This window comes from Rhinopithecus bieti, unplaced genomic scaffold (genome assembly GCF_001698545.2).
Source record: "Rhinopithecus bieti isolate Rb0 unplaced genomic scaffold, ASM169854v2 scaffold_56975, whole genome shotgun sequence".
NCBI classification, from domain to species: Eukaryota; Metazoa; Chordata; class Mammalia; order Primates; family Cercopithecidae; genus Rhinopithecus; species Rhinopithecus bieti.
The window spans coordinates 1,059,867-1,077,911 of NW_016823127.1; the positions used below are offsets into that span (position 1 = coordinate 1,059,867).

The 18,045-nt window shown below is 54.0% G+C and overlaps 1 pseudogene; it reads right to left on the reverse strand.

Moving 5' to 3' along the window:
* Window positions 1-5,169: 5,169 nt before the first annotated feature.
* On the reverse strand, window positions 5,170-17,511 carry LOC108521429 (MKI67 FHA domain-interacting nucleolar phosphoprotein-like; annotated as a pseudogene).
* Window positions 17,512-18,045: the final 534 nt, after the last annotated feature.

Below are 18,045 nucleotides of genomic sequence, written 5' to 3' on the forward strand. Positions count from 1 at the left end.
TGGGTGGGGGGCCGGGAAGAGCCAGTGAGAGGGGCAGGGAGGGGAACAAAAGGTCCCTTTGTGGAGCTGCGGGAGAAGAGGGAGCGCATTACCCAATGCCCAGAAGCCATGTTGGTAACAAGAGAACCATTCTCTGCCTCGCTTGGAAAACAACTTGGAGCAGAGAGAGACAGGGAGAGATTTAACCCCATGGGCGCGGGCGCAAGGGGCTCAAGGCCACGGCGGAAGGTGAGGAGGGGCGAGGACACACTCAGGGACTGGACGGCCAGATCTCTCAATCCGTCCCATCCTGTGCCCGGGTGGCTCCTGGGTCTAGAGTCCATCATGGCCGCCAGGTCAAACCCCAGCCGCCCTGTGACCCAGCCGCAGCCATGGGCTTCCACCTGCCTGCGCCCGGCCTGGTCCTTTCCCCTGAGCCACTTGCTCCAAGCTCTAGGGCCTGGCCCACCCTAACCTCAAGAGGACGCCCTCTGAATCCTCACATCCCCTGGCTTCACGTCCCAAAGCTGGTCCTGGTTCCAGGGCCACCAGGGCTGGAGCCTCCTGATACTGACAGGGAGCTCGTCCCTTCCATCTTTGCACAGTTTGCCTTTCAGAACGTTTTTCCTAAAATTTAGGCATATCTCTTCTTTCCCCACCCCAGCTTTCTCCCCTTCCCCCACCTTCTACCTCCCAACACTGACTCTCTGGCTCCTAGAGAGGCCATCTGATCACAGGCAAGTGGTTCTAAAAGAAGCTACTGTTTGTGAGCACCTACTGTGGTTAGGGCACTTCCCACACGTTGACTTGATGACCCTTGCTACCTCCGGCCAACCTGTATGAAGTGAGCTGCTGTCCGTCTGCTGAGGCTACTTATTCAAAAAACACCTCGCACAGGGCCACACATAGGAGGCACTGGATGAACAAAAGATAGGAAGAGTTGGGAGGCCGAGGTGGGTGGATCACGAGGCCAGGAGATCAAAACCATCCTGGTGAAACCCCATCTCTACTAAAAATACAAAAATTAGCCAGGTATGGTGGCACATGCCTGTAGTCCCAGCTACTCAGGAGGCTGAGGCAGGAGAATCGCGTGGGAGGCTGGAATCGCCACTGCACTCCAGCCTCCAGTCTGGGCGACACAGTGGGACTCTGCCTAAAAAAAAAAAAAAAAAGGAGATAGAAAGAGGCCAGGCGCAGTGGCTCACGGCTATAATCCCAGCACTTTGGGAGGCCAAAGCAGAGGACTGCTTGAAGCCAAAAGTTGAAGACCAGCCTGGGCAACATAGCAAGATCCCCATCTCTACAAAAAAAAGCAGGCCGGGCGCGGTGGCTCACGCCTGTAATCCCAGCACTTTGGGAGGCTGAGGCAGGCGGATCACAAGGTCAGGAGATTGAGACCACGGTGAAACTCCGTCTCTACTAAAAATACAAAAAACTAGCCACTCGCGGTGGTGGGTGCCTGTAGTCCCAGCTACTCGGGAGGCTAAGGCAGGAGAATGGCGGGAACCGGGGAGGCGGAGCTTGCAGTGAGCGGACATCGCGTCACTGCACTCCAGCCTGGTGGACAGAACGAGACCCCGTCTCAAAAAAAAAAAAAAAAAAAAACAATAATTTGCTGAGCGTGGTGGTGCCCACCTGTAGTCCCAGCTACTTGGCTACTTGAGAGGCTGAGGCAGGAGGATCGCTTGAGTCCAGGAGTTCGAGGCTGCAGTGAGCCAAGATTGCGCCACTGCACTCTGGCCTGGAAGACAGAGTGACACGTTGTCTCAGACATGACATAACATAACATAACATAACATAACATAACATAACATAACATAGATAGTATGGTTGCTCATTAGCAGAATAAAGAGGTCCTTCCTTCCTTCTTTCCTTCCTTTCTTCCTTCCTTCAACAAACACTGATTCAGCACTGGCCATGTGCCCAGCACTGTTCCAGCTCTGGGGCTACAGCAGTGAACATAACAGACCAGCTTGCCCTCACAGAGCAGATATTCTCCTCTTTCCTCAGGAAGATGGGCAGTATACAAGTAAACCTACAAGCTAACATCAGGCAGCCATGAGTTCCAGAATGAAAAACAAAGCAGAGTAAAGGTGGAGAGAGATGGGAGGGGTGTTATGTTAGACATGGTGGTCAGAGAAGACCCCTGCGAGAGTATGACTTTTGACAAAGATCTGAAAGAAGAGAGGAAGAATATCTGGGGAAAGAATATTCCAGCCAGTGGCAACAGCATGAAAGGCCTGAGAGGGAATGTGCTGTTGAGATTAGGAACAGCCAGGAGGCCAGTGTGTGGGAAAGGGAGTCAGACACATGGGGTTGGAGGGCCTAGCTCTGAACGCTGGGGGAAGGCCCGTTGGGGCTTTAAGCAGGGGATGGTGTGGTCTGAGCTCCATCGCAACAGGACTCTCTGGAGGTCAAGGTCAGAAACTGAGAGACCCACAGGCCTTGGCCGCAGCCCTCCTTACCCCCTCTCCCATCCCTTGCAGCCACTCCTCCCCTGTTGTCCACCCCTCCTAAATGAGACCCAAATCATTCTTTCAGTAAGTGTTTACTGAGCATCTAGTATGTGCCAAGAATGGGCCTGTTCATCTAGGACAGGTTCCTAAGGAGAGCAGCCTTGCCCCTGAGGGCAGTTCACTAATTGGGGGTTCCAGGCCCCTGAAGAGGAAACTTGCCTGTGGACGTCCTGGTTGCACAGAAGGAAGCCTCTTCCTGGGGGAATTTTTAAAGCTTCTCAAAGGACTCTGAGGACATTCCCTGCCCCACCAACCTTATGGTGCCATGACATCAGCAAATGGCCTAGAATAGTAGGGGCTCGGCTGGGCGCGGAGGCTCACGCCTGCACTTTGGGAGGCTGAGGCAGCTGGATCACCTGAGGTCAGGAGTTTGAGACCAGCCTGGTCAACATGGCAAAACCCCGTCTCTATTAAAAATACAAAAACTTAACCAGGTGTGGTAGCAGGCGCCTGTAATCCCAGCTATGTGGGAGGCTGAGGCAGGATAGATAATTGCTTGAACCCGGAAGGCAGAGGTTCATTGAGCCAAGATCCCACCACTGCACTCCAACCTGGGCAACAGAGCGAGACTGTCTCAAAAAAAAAGAAAAACAGGGACTCAGTGCCTCACCTCTGACCTCAGGCTGGTTCCTGGCCTCCCAGGGCCTCAGTTTCCTCATCAATAAAACCACACCCACCCTGGAGCTTTGCGGGTGCATCAAAAGAAGGCAGCTTGCCCTTCGGGGGTAGGAAGGGGGCTCTGAGACATGAGGCTGCAACTCATGGTCACCCAGCTGGGAAGGGACAGCACCTCCCACCCGCTCCCGCCAGGGCTTCCCCTGCTCTTCTGCCGCTCCCAGTGGCCTGGCGGGTGCCTCAGTTCAGCCATGGTTATGAAGCAGATGCATATGAACTGTCTGCGGGTGTCAGGCAGCACCTGGAGAGTGAGGTGGGGCAGTCATGCAGAAGGTGGTGACAGTAGCAGGGGGTTTCAGATGGCAGAGAGGCCGGTGGGCAGGAGAGGGAGGCTGTATGGCCTCGAGGACAGAAGCAGGATAGACCGAGGGATTGCAGATGAACAGAAAGGAAACGTGCTCCTGATAGGCCCCCTGCCCTGGGCAGGGAAGAGCGACCCCTGATTCCCACTTGCCCCACTGACTTGCTATAGACCCTTGGGCAGCCGCCCCTTGGCCTGTTAGGCCTCAGCATCCTCATCTGTCAAATGGGCTCATCCCTCTGGTCCCATAGGATGGTGCTGAGAATCAGGCAAGGTGAGGGGTATGTACACACCAGTCTGGGTGTAAAGCCCTCAGAGGCTCCTGTTGTTAACAGTTAATGGGCTCCAGACGTGCAACATTTACAGAATAACCCACCGTGGTGAGTTCATGTCACAGGTGATGCCACAGAAGCGTGTGAGACCGAGAGAGGCAGAGACAGAGGGGGAGAGAGAGATAGCTGTGGCAGAGAGCAGGGAAGGCTTCCTGGAAGAAGGAAGACCCACACTGTGTGTGTTATGGAGGGATGGGCAGGATTTGCAGAGGCCAAGAGGTGCGGGGAGAGCTTGTAGGTGGAAGGACCAGCACCAGCACAAGGGAATCTGCTTGGGGAGCGGGGAGGGATGTCAGCCCCCTGGCTAGCAAGGTGGGGTGGGGAGTCTGGGGTGGGATCCTGGAAAGCCCCAGCTCGTCCTAGGCCAGGGCCCCAGGTCTCACCTCCCACCACTCCCAGCCCCGGGCCGAAAGCTCCCATCTGGTTTCTCCTCTGGCCTCTGCTCAAGCCCTGCCCCCACCTCCAGTGCGCTCCGCTCAGTGTCTCTGCTGGCTGCTTCTGACTCATTGTTCCGAGCTGCGCAGGCACAACTCCCTCCAGAAAGCCCAGGCTGACAGGTCTCCCCTGGGATTAGTTCAGTCTGTCCCAAGGGGAAGCTGCTATTATTATCCCCATTTTACAGAGGGGGACATTGAGGCTCAGAGAGAGGTCCAGGGCTGCACGGCTGGTGTCAGCGCTGGGATGCCAACTCCAAGTGGCCTGGCTCTCCTTTGAGCTCTTCGGCTGCCTCCCCACACCGCCCTGTGCCGGGCACTGTGGTCTCCTTATAGCCGGTGCAGGAGGTCGCTGGTTTGGCATTATTCCCTCCCCCGCTTCTCAGAGGAGGAAGCTGGAGCCCAGAGAAGGGTTGGGACCTGGCTGCCGCCACGCGGCCAGGAAGTGGCCAAGCAGATTCTGAAGCCAGGAGTGGCTGACCCCACTCCTCTGTGACAGGCCTGGGGAGGCTGCCAGGCCTGGGACGCAGGGGTGCATGGAAGGGAAAAGACTGTGGCCCAAGGCCCAGTGAGAGGCCAGGGCAGCCCTGGAAGGCAGCAAAGACCACCAGTGGGGACGAGGAGCAGGGTGGACAGGCCTGCGGAGCTGAGGGACAGATGGTGGTGGTGAGGCAGTAAGGCTGAAACGGTGGGACCAGAGGAGGCAGAAGGGGAGGCGGAAGGGGCTGACAAGGGGAGTCGGGAGGACCCCAAGTGGCCATGCCAAGCCCTAGGTTTTGGGGCACCCCTGCCCTGTCCGGGTTCAGCCCCAGCCACTTGACCCCTGGGATGGTGCAGGGAGTAGGGGTCAGTGGCAGTCACAGCCTCTCTTGACTCCCAGACTCAAAGGGGTTGGGGCCCCAAGTGGGCAGCAGACTTAGAGTCAGCATGGGTCACGAGGAGTCACCCAGTGCGGGCCCAGTGCCCTCATCCACGTCACACCCTCGCCCAGCGAGCACAGGACGGAAGCCTCGAGGCCCTTCCACGCGGCACTGTCGTCAGTCAGCGGAGTCACATGGGGGACAGGCAGCGGGGCCCTGGCGCCTTCCGGTGGCTTCCCCACCTCCGCCCCTCCCCTCAGGATCCTGCCACCGCTCTTGGGAAACAACTGAGGAAATCAAGTGGAAACACAAATCCGCCACCCGGTCCCTCCCGCTCCCCCGGGGCCAGATCCCATCCCCCAAACCCCACTGCACTTGGGGAACAGGCTTGGCCTCAGAGGCTGTGCCAGCCCAGCAGGGCTTGCCTTGGCGAGGTTCCATGGGCACCGGTGATTGGTCCTGGGGTTCCCAGCAGTGGGGCCTGTCTGTTGCCCCGTCTGGTCCTACAGAACCAGCCCTACCCCAGAGGGACTGCGTAACCAAGCTTGAGCCTCCCTGCAACCTCTAGACTCTGGGATCCGGGGCCAGGCAAATTCCAGGCCTGGCTCTACCAAAGCCTAGCTGGCCACCCTGGGCAAGCGCCTTCTCTCTGTAGGTCTCAGAATCCTCATCTGTAAAATGGGAGTGATAAACCATGCCCCGTCCACCTGAAAAGGGTGGCGAAGAAAGGCAAGTAGAGAGGGCAGCTCTGTGCAAAATCTCGAGATTTTGTCCATTTCCTTTTTTTTTTTTAAGACAGGGTCTCACTCTGGGGCCCAGGCTGGAGTACGGTATCGCGATCATGACTCACTGCAGCCTCAACCTCCTGGGCTCAAGGATGGCTCGCAGACGGCTGCTCTGATGTTTACAGGGAGGCGTTGCTTCCCAGGCTGGGGAAGCCAGCTCCGTGTGGGGGACATGAATTACGGACGGCAGTAAGGGATTCCATAGGCAGCTCGCCTCTGACCAGCGGCCCACGGAGTCCTTCTGAGCTTGGCCTCCCCGCCTCCCACGGTGGCCACCCCACCTGCCCCTGCAGGCCTTCGTAACAGCACATCCAGGCAGCTTCCTTGCGGAAACACCCTCTCCACAGAACTCCTGCTCGTTCCTCAAGACCCAGCTCGACTGTCCGTCCTCTGTGACACGTCCTGATTCCGGGCAGCATGAGGGGTGACCGCCACCCCATGTAGGTTCCTATAGCACACTGCGTCGGTGTGGCATCATCCATCCGTGTCCCCAATCAGGGTGTGGACAGGGCCTGTGCCTCAAGCATCCTGGTTTCCCTGCCCCATGCCCGGTGCTAGGCCTAAGGAATAGCAGAGCTCAGTGGACTGTGTGCCTGACTGTGGGCAGAGACCCCGGTCTCTCCTGGGCACCCTCAGCCTTGAGACAGCAGCTCGGCTCCTGACTGATAGATTCAGGGGCGGGTGATGGGTGTGAGGCAGTTTCCCCTGTCAGGTACCCGTTGCACGTTTTTGGGAGGACCAAATAGTGGAACTCCAGAGCTCTCCTGGGAAGATGGCCATGGTGGAAGGTGAGAGGACACTGGCAAGTTAGAAAATGGACAAAATCAGGCCAGGTGTGGTGCAGTGGTTCACACCTATAACCCCAGCACTTTGGGAGGCCAAGGTGAGAGAATGGCTTGAGATCAGGAGTTCAAGACCTGCCTGGGCAACAGAGTGAGACCCTGTCTCTACAAAAAATTTAAAAATTAGCTGGGTGTGGTGGCTTGTGCCTATGCTTCCAGCTATTTGGAAGGCTGAAGTGGAGGATCACTTAAGCCCAGGAGGTTGAGGCTGCAGTGAGCCGAGATCACTCCAACCTGGCCACAGAGCAAGACCCTGTCTCCAAAAAAGAAAAGAAAGTAGACAAAATCTCCAGACTTCAGACCAAAGCGGAGGCCAAGACAGGGGACTAGAATGTTGGGGAGGGGACTATGGATGTGTTTTGAAGGAAAAACTGTGGCTGATGACTAGCCATAGAGGATGAAGGGGATGGATGAGTCAAAAATGACTCCAAAGCCTCATGCCTGGGTCACTGGAGAACAGTGGGGCTGTTGATGGGGCAGGGAAGTGGGGAGGGGTTGGTCTGGGGGCAGGATGGTGACATGGGTTTGAGACATGGACTTACAGCATTTTCTGGTGGGAAGCAACCTTCAGAGGTCACCAGGGTCACACGTGAGGAAGTGGAGGCTGAGTGAGGAGCTGCCACTCAGCCAGGACACCTGTGACATCGAGCGCCTGGGACAGGGTCTTGGTGCTGGTGAGGACCTGGACAGCGACACAGGGTGTGAAGTCCATGCCTTCCCAGGTCCTGCACTGGGCTCTGGGGACCTGGTGGTGAATCAGACCCAGTCCCCACACTTAGGGGCTCACTGTTCCATGGAGGAGACAGACATGACTGTAATTGCTACCTGGGCTAAGAGGATGGTGTGGTGGAGACTCAGAGGGCCAAGCCTACCTTGTGGGGGGATGTGGGTGGGGGAAGTAGGAAAGGAACGAGGGCATCCCTGTTGTCAGAAGCAGGCTCCTCCATGCCAAGAGCATTTCATTTAATCCTTGCAACCATCCTGCAGGCTCTGTGGCATTACTGTCCCCATTTTACAGATGAGTTTGAAAAAGATGAAGCAGATTGTCCAGGGCCCTGCAGATGGAATGACACCCAAACTCTCACTCTTAACCCCTGCGTCTTGGAAGAGGTATGCAGGAGCTGAGGCCTGATGGAGGAATAGGAGTTTCCTAAGGGACAAGGAGGGAGGCGGCGACACTGACACTTACCAAGACCCGTTTTTCCATCGGCAGGGTCTGAGGTGCTGGTGGTCTGCAGCCCGCCTCCTCACCTCTTGCCCAGGGCCTCTCAGCTCTTCCGGCCCTCATCCTGTCCTAGGACCCCTCATTTCACAGACCCTGCCTTTCCCACCCGCTACTGGTGACAGCAGACTGATCTGATGGATTTGCCCAGCGACTGAGCTGGGGGTGGGGTGGGAGAGGGCCTGTTACTGATCCCTGGGAACCACTGCCCACGCTCCCCAGGCCTTCCCAGCACAACCCTGCTCCCAGCCACACCTCCCCACTGCATGGCCTCTTCTTATCCTGGCAGTGACCCTGCAAAGCAAATCACCCCAGAGAAGTGAGGGTGTGCCTGAATCACCCAGCGTATAAGCAGCTGAGCTAAGGCTCTGACCCGCAGGCCTAGAGTCTCAGACCATGGCGGTCCCCTGAGCTTGGACAAACCACAGAGCACTTTTCTATCCTTGGGCTCCGGTTTGCAGGGCACCATGGGAGTGATCAGGGGAGAAGGAGGGTTGAGCACTAGCAGTCTTGGGCAAATACAGTTTATAACCCAGGGTGTGGCAGTGTGCTGGAGTCAGCTCACACTGGCTTCCGAGAGCCAATTGTGAAAGTCTCTGGAATCTTCGAAGCCGGTTGATATTACCTTGGAAGCTTTGAGCCTGCCCTGATGGGAGTTTTTATATGAAAACTGGCAGTCTATCTCTGTGTCTCCCATTCCCACAGACAGAGCTGGTTGTGAAGCATTTTTACCAGCACATGACTGTCCAGAGGGCCCGTCTCCTGGCTCCCCAGGGGGCTTCTGGGTTCTCTCAAACTCCCAGCCCTATCTGGGGATCTTGGGGGGGTCCTTCTTGCTCAGAATCCATTGATATCTCCCACTTGCCACCAGTGAAAGTCCAAACTCCTCCCCTGGGCTTCCCGGCCCCAGCATCAGGCCCAGGCAATCTTCCCAGCTGCATCTTGACTGTTCCCTTGGTGCCCCCATGATTGAGCCAAACAAGAACAGATGATGCTTGCCGAAAAGCCCCTTGCTTCCTTAGTTTCCTGCTGCTGTGACACCCGCACCTTTGCTCATGCTATTCCCTTTTCCCAAAATGCCTTTCCCCCAACTCTGCCTCTGTGAATGCAAGGCTCATTCACAATTGGTGTTCAATCAATGTTTCTTGGCCAAATGGGAGGGAGCTTGGACGAAGGCTCCACAACCAGGACTGACCTGGTGGTGCCTTGGTGAAGGCCAAGACCCTGGGAAACCCTGCATCCAATCCTCTGCCTCAGGACAGAGACACCCCAAAATCCCCTGCCTTCCCTAGCTTGCTTGCAGTCTCCCAGATAATGGGGTGTTAATGGAGGACAGACTGGTCACTGCTTCACAGGTAGCAAAAACAGAAACCAACCTGAACCATCCAGGTTACCTGGAAACCAATCCCTTCATTCTGTGATCAGTCTCAAACTCCTCTGCATCCTTCAAAACCCAACCCAGGTGCTGCCTCCATTGAGAGGTCTTGCCCAGTTGGAAGTCCTCCATTACCCTCTTGCCCCTGTGCCCTGCGCACACTGATCATTGCACTCATGGCACAGCGTAGCACTTATCTGTCTGTCCATCATCCCACTAGACCACAGCCAGTGGAGACAGAGCCTTATTTAAGGCTTAATCCTCAGGCTGGTGCCCAACAGGCTTAGGAGGTGCTTGCTGAACTAACTTGAAATGACTCCATCACTGTCAGCCAAGTCATCCTCCACTATCCTTGGGCCTCAGTTCTTCCCTCTGGATAAGCCAGACTTAGACAGGGTCATTTCCAAAGACATTCTGCCTCTCCCATTCTGGGATTCTGTGATATGCTCCGCTCCTTATCCATCTCTAATCTTCAAGTCTCTTTCCCTAAGCTTCAAGCCTTCCGGTGGGTGATGCCCCCTCCTCGGCTGCCTTCACCAGCACCACCTCACCCTGCAGACCACAGCAGTCTCTCCTCAGACCCCTGAACTCCATTTTCAGGGTGCTCTCTTCTCTCAGACTGTGGACTCCTCTGAAAGGGCAGAGGCCTCTCCTGCCCACCCCAGGCCTTGCTCACCAGCCTGATGCACAGTCAGTACCCATAAGTGCCCATCAATGGGCTGTGATGGAGTGGCCGGGGCTGGGCCTTTGGAGAGTTGGCAGAGTTCCTGTTCAGACAGGCCTGGGAGCTGCCTGCCTATCACAGTGCAGGTTGGTGGGGGGGGGGGGGCCCCTCAAGCCTCCAGGACAAACAGCCACATCCCATTCTCTGCCTATTTCACTCAGACCTTCAGAGGGTGTGTATGCAGGAGTGTGAGCGGGACAGGCTGCTGCCCCTTCCTCCCCATCCCACAGAGGGACACAGTGGCTATGTGGCCGCTGTCCTTTCCCAATTTCTGCTTTCTTCTCTATCTCCCAAGTACACCTAGAGACAGATGCATGTGCATGTGTGAGCACACTGCACACACACATGCACACACACATGCACACATGTATGCACACACATACATGCACATACACACACAGATGCATGCACAGGCACAGAGGGTCATGAGCCCCTGTATCAGTCGCCCTGCACTGACATTTGGAGCACAGGGAGTTGTCCATGTGCCATCCAGTTGTGTTGACCCCAGGGGAGACCATGTGGGGCTGTGAGAAGGGGCTCCTAATGCCTTGTCAGTCTTGAAACTCCCCACCCTGAGGCATCGCCGTGCAGCATGAAAGCAGCCCACACAGCCTCCAACCCTGGCTCTGTGTCTCTGTCTAAATCATCCAGGTCCCCACTGTTCTCATGTGGTGACCTCCTGCATCTCTAATGCAGTCTCTCTCTGTCTCTCATGCACACAGTGTAGTCAGGGAACACACAGAACAAGCTTCGGGATGTCAAAAGAGGCGGTCAGTGGCCAGGACATCCCAGAAGGCTCCAGGGAGCGGGGGCTCTCGGCAATGCAGATACGATGGCTTACAACCCAGACTGTGGCGCCTCCTTCCCTAAGAGCTAGCTGGATGATCTTTAGCAAAATCCTAACCTCTCTATATCTCAGTTTTGCTCTCTAGAACATAGCGGCGGGTAATAGTGCCACCTTGTAAGGTGGTTATGATTAAATGCATTTGATGTCCACTACATTGTGGCATGCAGTAAGGGCCAAATAAACATTGGCTGCTGCTGTTATAAATGTGGAGGGGGTGTCCAGTGTCCTTGCCTATGAGCCTGCGCTGTGCTGGGTGCTGGGGAAGACACCGAGGAGTTCATGAGAATGGGGAGGGGCAGACAGGGAGCCGGCTGCTCACAGGCCTGGGGTGGTGGAGGCGGGGAAATGTATGTGTGCACGCGTGCATATGAGCATTTGTTTCTGGGTGTGCTGCAGGAGCAAATGAGGACAGTTGAGGAGCCAAGCCCTGATGGAGGAAGATCGGGAGCTGTGAGAGGCCCCACATGAGGCCAGATGTGGTCTCAGAACAACAGCACAGCGAGAGGAGGGAGTTCCGGGTGGAAGGAATGGCCTGAGCAAAGGTGTGGACAGTGAACTGTGGCCAAGGAGGACATGCTGCAGAAGTCACCAGCTTCAGGACCACTCCCACTGAGAAGAGAAGGACAGAGACCTCCTTGGGCTGCTCTTGACCCCCGCCCCACATGGGTGACACACCTCCATTTCACGTCTCTACACCTTTGTCCATGCAACCCCTCCCACAGGTCACATCCCCTGAGAGGAACACAAACTCAGCATGCTTTCCTAGAACTACAGGTGCCCCTCACCCAGCATGGGAGCTTTCTGAGGTCTGTAGGTCGGAGGAACTCAGTAGCAACTAGTTGACGAATGAATGAATGAATGGACCACCTGTATCCCCCTAGATGCTAATGAGTCACCTGAGGACTGACACCATCCTGCACCCCATGCCATCCCACACCCCGTGACACGCTGTACAGTCCCCAGGGACATGGACACACACCCCACAGGCCACCACCGTCCAGTGAGCCTCGCCACCCGGGCCACATGGAAAGCTGCTGTCTCTCCATGCACGCCCCTCCCCGTCCATCCACCCACCCACACACACTTTCCCTCTTGCCTGGGGCAGCTGGGAGGGGAGGCTGGGGCAAGGCAGGGCCAGAGGAGCCTCAGAGGCAGCCGGGGTAGGAGACTGGGGGAGGCTGGGAAAGTCCGGGCTGTCTCTTCTGGGGGGCGGTGGGCGGTGTGGTGGGGCGCTCGCAGGGATGGGGGGAGGGAGGAGGGTCGCCAGCCCAGTACAGCTGCGTCCCCTCCCCAGCAGCCTGCCTGGACACAGAAAGGCCTCTTTGTTCTCCGCCTTTAAAGGGTAAGAGAAACACTTATGCATGGCAAATTAGCCCAAAAATGTATTTCTCTAAAACACCCAATTGTCTCACCAGGCCTGCAGCTGCAGGGAAGTTCCAGGGAGCCGGGGGAGGGGGCGGCTTTGGGGTGACCCTGGGGGACAGAGAGAGGCGGTGGGGAAAGAGGGGCCATCCCGCCTTCCCTCCTCTGCTCTCAGAGTCTCACAGTTGCAGAAGGGCACAGCTGGGGAGGGCCCTGGATCAAGGAGACTGGCCCTGGTGTTATAGACGGGGAAACTGAGGCCCAGAGAGGTGGTCTGCCTGGCCTCAGGTCACACAGCAGAGTGAGGGCTGGCTGGTGGCAGAGAAAGGGCTGGGTCCCAGGTCTGTTGGCTTCTTTCATCTGTTCTCACTTGTCCATGCTTGGGTCAAGCAAGCCAGCTGCCCTGGGCAGGAGCGAGAGAGGGAAACTGAGTGTTCTGCTCAGAAGCTGCCTACTCAGTGCTTCAGTGCTCAAGGCACCAACTGAGCACTGCCTCCTCCCCAACCTGGTGCCCGCCTGCCAGGCATCTGAAGGCCAGTCTTCTGGGGCAAGGGGGAATCCAGGCAGGGGCACCTGAGGAGAGTCCTCCACCAAAACCTTCTCCCAAGAGCAGGCAGCAGAGTCCGTCTTACTCGGCAAATTGAAACCCAAGTGCATGACGGGAAGATTCCAGGGCCCTCTGAGGAGCACATTCTCCAGGAGTCTGCTCTCTGTGGACCCTGGGAGCATCTCTGAGTTCCCAAAGATGAATCAGACACAGCCCTGTCCCCAAGGAACTCCCTGTCCTATGGGGGAGACAGATGGGTAAACAAACAAGTGTACCGAGAGTCCCACAGAGAAGAGCACTGCAACCAAACACAGGTCTGCCCCTCGCAACCAAACACAGGGGAGGAGAAGACGGGGTGGGGGGGAAGGATTTTCGAGGAGGGGCTCCAAGGCTAGGCCCTGAAAGGTGAGTCTGACGGTGGGATGGGGACAGTCCGGGCGGAAGGAACAGCACGAGGACACAGCGGTGGCTCCTGAGAGCCACCCGGTTGACTTCTAGATTCAGAGTCATTGATTTTAGAGCATCTGTTGAACGCTCCTGAGTCCATCCCATGTAGAAGACAGGAGGGAGAAGAGACAGTCCCAGCCCTGGGGAGGATGTGAACTTGGTGAAGTGAGTTTCATACGTAGGAAACAACACCATACTGGCCATGAAAAGTGCCCAAAAGAGGGTGCAGATTGAGTGCCCAGCTCGGGTGTTCAGCTCGGGTGAGACCATCAGCAACCCGGGCTCAGTTTGTGCATCTGTACAATGGGGTGATGATATCCACCCAGCAGGACTGTCGGCAGTAGTCAGCGGGAGGAGATGCTGAAAGAGCCTAGGCTGTGGGCCAGTGCCCAGGAGGGTCTCAGCACTACGTATTCCAGCCCCCAGAGAAGTCTGGAAATGAGAGAGATGGGAGAAGGGCGTGGGCAGGGAAACAAGGAGGGGCTGTCAGGAAATGTGTGAATGTTGGGGCTGTGAGTGTGAATGTGTGCTTGTGATTGTGTCTTTGAGTACATGTGTGTATGAATCAGTGTGTGCACATGTGTATCTGTGAGTTGTGGGCATGTGTATGCATGTGTATTACGATTGTGTACGACTCTGTGTGTGTGTGTACGTGTGAGTGTTGTGATTGTGTGTATAATTGCATGTGTGTATGTGCATGAGTGCTGTGATTGCAAGTGCATCTGTGTGTGTTTGTTGTGCGAGTACATGAGTGCCTGTGTGTGTGTGAGCAAGTGAGTGCACCTATGTCACCGTGAAGGGACCACATTTGGGAACACCTCTTGGGAGGGAGACTCAGCTAAGCCTTGAAATGGTCAAATATATGAAGAGGTCAAATATATGAAGCTGCCTGGGGGACCAGGACACCAGGAGACGGAAGGGACCTCCAAGAGGCCCGGAGACGCCAAGAAAGGAGAAATCTGCTGTGGGGTGGAGGCCTCAGCTCCACCTGGCTTCCCTGACATCCCAGGCATCCCTGATGCAAGGTAGCACCAATGGTTGAGCCAGTCCCTGGGGTGAAGCAAGACCCTCCCCTCTACTACTAAGAATCTCCATGGCTTCCTCTTCCCTCCAGGTCCTCTTCCCTCCATGGACTCCTCTGCATGGTCCACAGTATCCTGCACGACCCTTCCAGGGTCCTGCCTACCCTGCAGGAGCAGGCAGAGTCTCTGCACCACTCTGTCCAGTCCTCTTCCACTGCCAGCCTCCTTGGTTCCCTGCACTTCGGCCAGACCAAATCATCCTCTCAAATCACACCCTCAGATGCACCACCTTCCCTTGACCCTCTGCACCTGCATGGATTGTACCCCCACCTCCTAGACCTGGTCTGCCTGGGGCATTCTCAGTCAGCACCAAGTGTCAGTCCTTCCCACGTTTGTTCCTGCCCCTGCCTTCCTGCACCCCCATAATGCCTTGTGCCCCCACGAACATGTTACAGTCCTCTCAGCATGCTGTAACTTACAAAACCGTGATCCCTAAGACCCAAAACCAAGGAAAACTTGTCAAAGAATTTGCTCTATAAAAGGCACCAGGAATTGAAAGCAGGGTCTCAAACAGATAATCTGACCACACGTGTTCATAGCAGCATCATTCGTAATAGCCCAAAGTAGAAACAACCCAAATGCCCATCGATAAATGAATAAACAAAATGTGCTATATCCATATAATTTATTGTCCAGCCATAAAAAGGAAGGAAATTCTGACACATGCCATAACATAGACGAAACTTGAAGACATTATGCTGAGTGAAATAAACTAGAAATGAAAGAACAAATATTATATGATTCCATTTTTCTGAGGTCCCTAGAGTAGTCAAAATCATAGAGACAGGGCCAGGCACGGTGGCTCATGCCTGTAATCCCAGCACTTTGGGAAGCCAGGGCAGATGGATCACCGGAGGTCGGGAGTTTGAGACCAGCCTGGCCAACATGTGAAACCCTGTCTCTACTAAAAATACAAAAAATTAGCCAGGCATGGTGTTGGGCACCTATAATCCCAGCTACTCAGGAGGCTGAGGCAGGAGAATCGCTGGAAAGTGGGAGGAGGAGGTTGCAGTGAGCTGAGATCACGTCATTACACTCCAGCCTGGGCGACAGAGTGAGAATCTGTCTCAAAAAAAAAAAAAAAAAAAAAATTAGCCAGGTGTGGTGGTGTGCACCTGTAATCCCAGCTACTCGAGAGGCTGAGGCAGGGGAATCACTTGAACCCTGGAGGCACAGGTTGCAGTGAGCTGAGATTGCGCCTCTGCATTCCAGCCTGGGCGACAGAGCAAGACTCCATCCCAAAAAGAAAAAAGAAAAAAAATAATAATAATAGACACAGAAAGTAGAATGGGGATCTCCAGGGGCTGGAGGTAAGGGAGTTAGTGTTTAATGGGCATAGAGTTTCAGTCTGGGAAGACGAAAAAGTTCTGTGGATGGATGGTGGTAATGGTTGCACCACGATATGAATGCACCCAGTGCCACAAAACTGTACACTTAATAATATAGTTAATATGGGAAATTTTAGGCTACATATATTTTACCACACACACAAACTTATTGGGGAAAAAAAAAAGCACCAGTCCTGCACAGTTTTATAAGGAAGACCTTTTCATAGATTTTAAGAAACAGTTTTCAGGCCTTGTAGCCTGAAAGAGCAGATGCCGGATCTCTTCTCCCCAGCGTCCCAGCGCCAGGTGTAGGTGAGACGGGTGCGCAGTGACGTGTGCTGATAAACAAATGCCTTCTATGACTAGGTCCCCTGCCAGACCCCACTGCTGTCTGGGAAAACCACTCTGGAGGCACCATCCCCCAAGTCCCTATCACAGCCCAGGAGTCTTCGGAGACAGCTGGGACACCCCAAGGGGAACATAAAATTACCCAGTGGGGCACAGAAGGAGAATCTAAGTGCTTGTTTCTGTTTGTTTGTCTGTTTGTCTCTTCAGAGACAGAGTCTTGCTCTTGCTGCCCAGGCTGGAGTGCAATGGCACGATCTCGGCTCACTGCAACCTCCACACCCCAGGTTCAAGCTATCCTGCCTCAGCCTCCCGAGTAGCTGGGATACCACCACACCCAGCTAATTTCTTGTATTTTTAGTAGAGACGGGGTTTCGCTATGTTGGCCAAGCTGGTCTTGAACTCCTGGCCTCAAGTGATTCTCCTGCCTCAGCCTCCAAAAGTGCTGGGATTACAGGCATGAGCCACCTCATCTGGCCCACTTATTTCCTTTTTTAAGTTTACTCTCATTATTTTAAAACTTCTACTTTGTGCATGTTGAGCATAGTAGAACATGTACATAACTTAGAAATAAACAGATAATGCCTTGAGATCTTACTTAGAAACTAAGTAGATTCTTTTTAGAAGTCCAGAGTGAAGTCCTGCAGGAGAGGAAAATCACCTCCCACCCCAGGCCTTCCATGGTGTGGTCCTATTTTGAGTTCTGTACTTAGATGTCTGTGAGGTTGCCAATTGTATTCTTAATACAAATCCCACTTAAGTCAGCCTAGAATAGGTTAAGATAAATGTAATGACTTGACTTGGCTGGAGTGCAGTGGCATGATCATGGCTCACTGTAGCCTCAACTCCCTGGGGTCAGGTGATCCTTCCCCTTAAGCCTTCCGAGTAGCTGGGACTACAGGCATGAGCCACCACACCCAGCTAATTTTTTGTATTTTTCTCATAAAAATATTTTTTCAGAAGAAATCTTATATATAATACATTGAAAATCACGGATTGCTTTTTCTTTGTCTTTTTTTCTTCTGTGAATGTGTAGGTGTTTGAGTCTCACAGGATATGGGCTGTTTGAAAACTATTTCATTATCTTCATCATCATTCATTTCAGCCACTTCAGATTTTCATCTCTCCAGAAACGTTGATGTACAAACCAATGTGGGGCCCTGGGTATCCACAGTCTTCTCAGGAGTACCTAAAACCTTTTTCTTCTTCTTTTTTTTTTTTCTTTTTCTTCTTCTTACATAAAACCTGGCCTTTGGTAGATGTCTGATGATTTGTTTTTGAAATCCTTTCCATTTTCTGTAAAATCAAAGAAGGAACATCATAATCATTTCCTTCTTAAGCTAATTTCTTCCCGAGTAATCCTTCTTTCCTTTTTAAATCACTCCTCCATCTGTAGCTTTTGTGTAAGTGCTGATTCTGATTATACGTGTCACTGATGGATATGATGGCTGCTTAAATGGAATATTCCAGTCTTGAAAGAGTTCTTTCTGTACTTTTTCAGGTGGCATAAAATGACTCTCCAAGAGTCTTTCACCAAACAGGTAGTTGTTCATTGTTTCAGCAACTATCTTGGCAACATCCTCAGACTCAAACTCCACAAATGCATAGCCTTTGCTATTTCCAGTCCTATTATTTCTGGACAGTCTGAACCTTGAAACAGTGCCACACTGGGAGGATAAGAAAGGATCTGGGTTTCGTTCAGTAGGTTAAGTGGGTGGCGCACATAGACTATTCCACGAGAAAGTTGTTCTTGTTTTTGTGTTTTGTTTTGTTTGTTTGTTTTGAGATAGCGTCTCACTCTTGTTGCCCAGGCTGGAGTGTAGTGGCACGATCTCGGCTCACTGCAACCTCTGCCTCCTGGGTGCAAGCGATTCTCCCACCTCAGCCCCCTGAGTAGCTGGGATTACAGGCATGTGCCACCACACCAGGCTAATTTTGTATTTTTAGTAGAGACGGGTTTTCACCATGTTGGTCAGGCTGGTCTCGAACTCCTGACCTCAGGTGATCTGCCTGCCTCGGCCTCCCAAAGTTCTGGGATTACA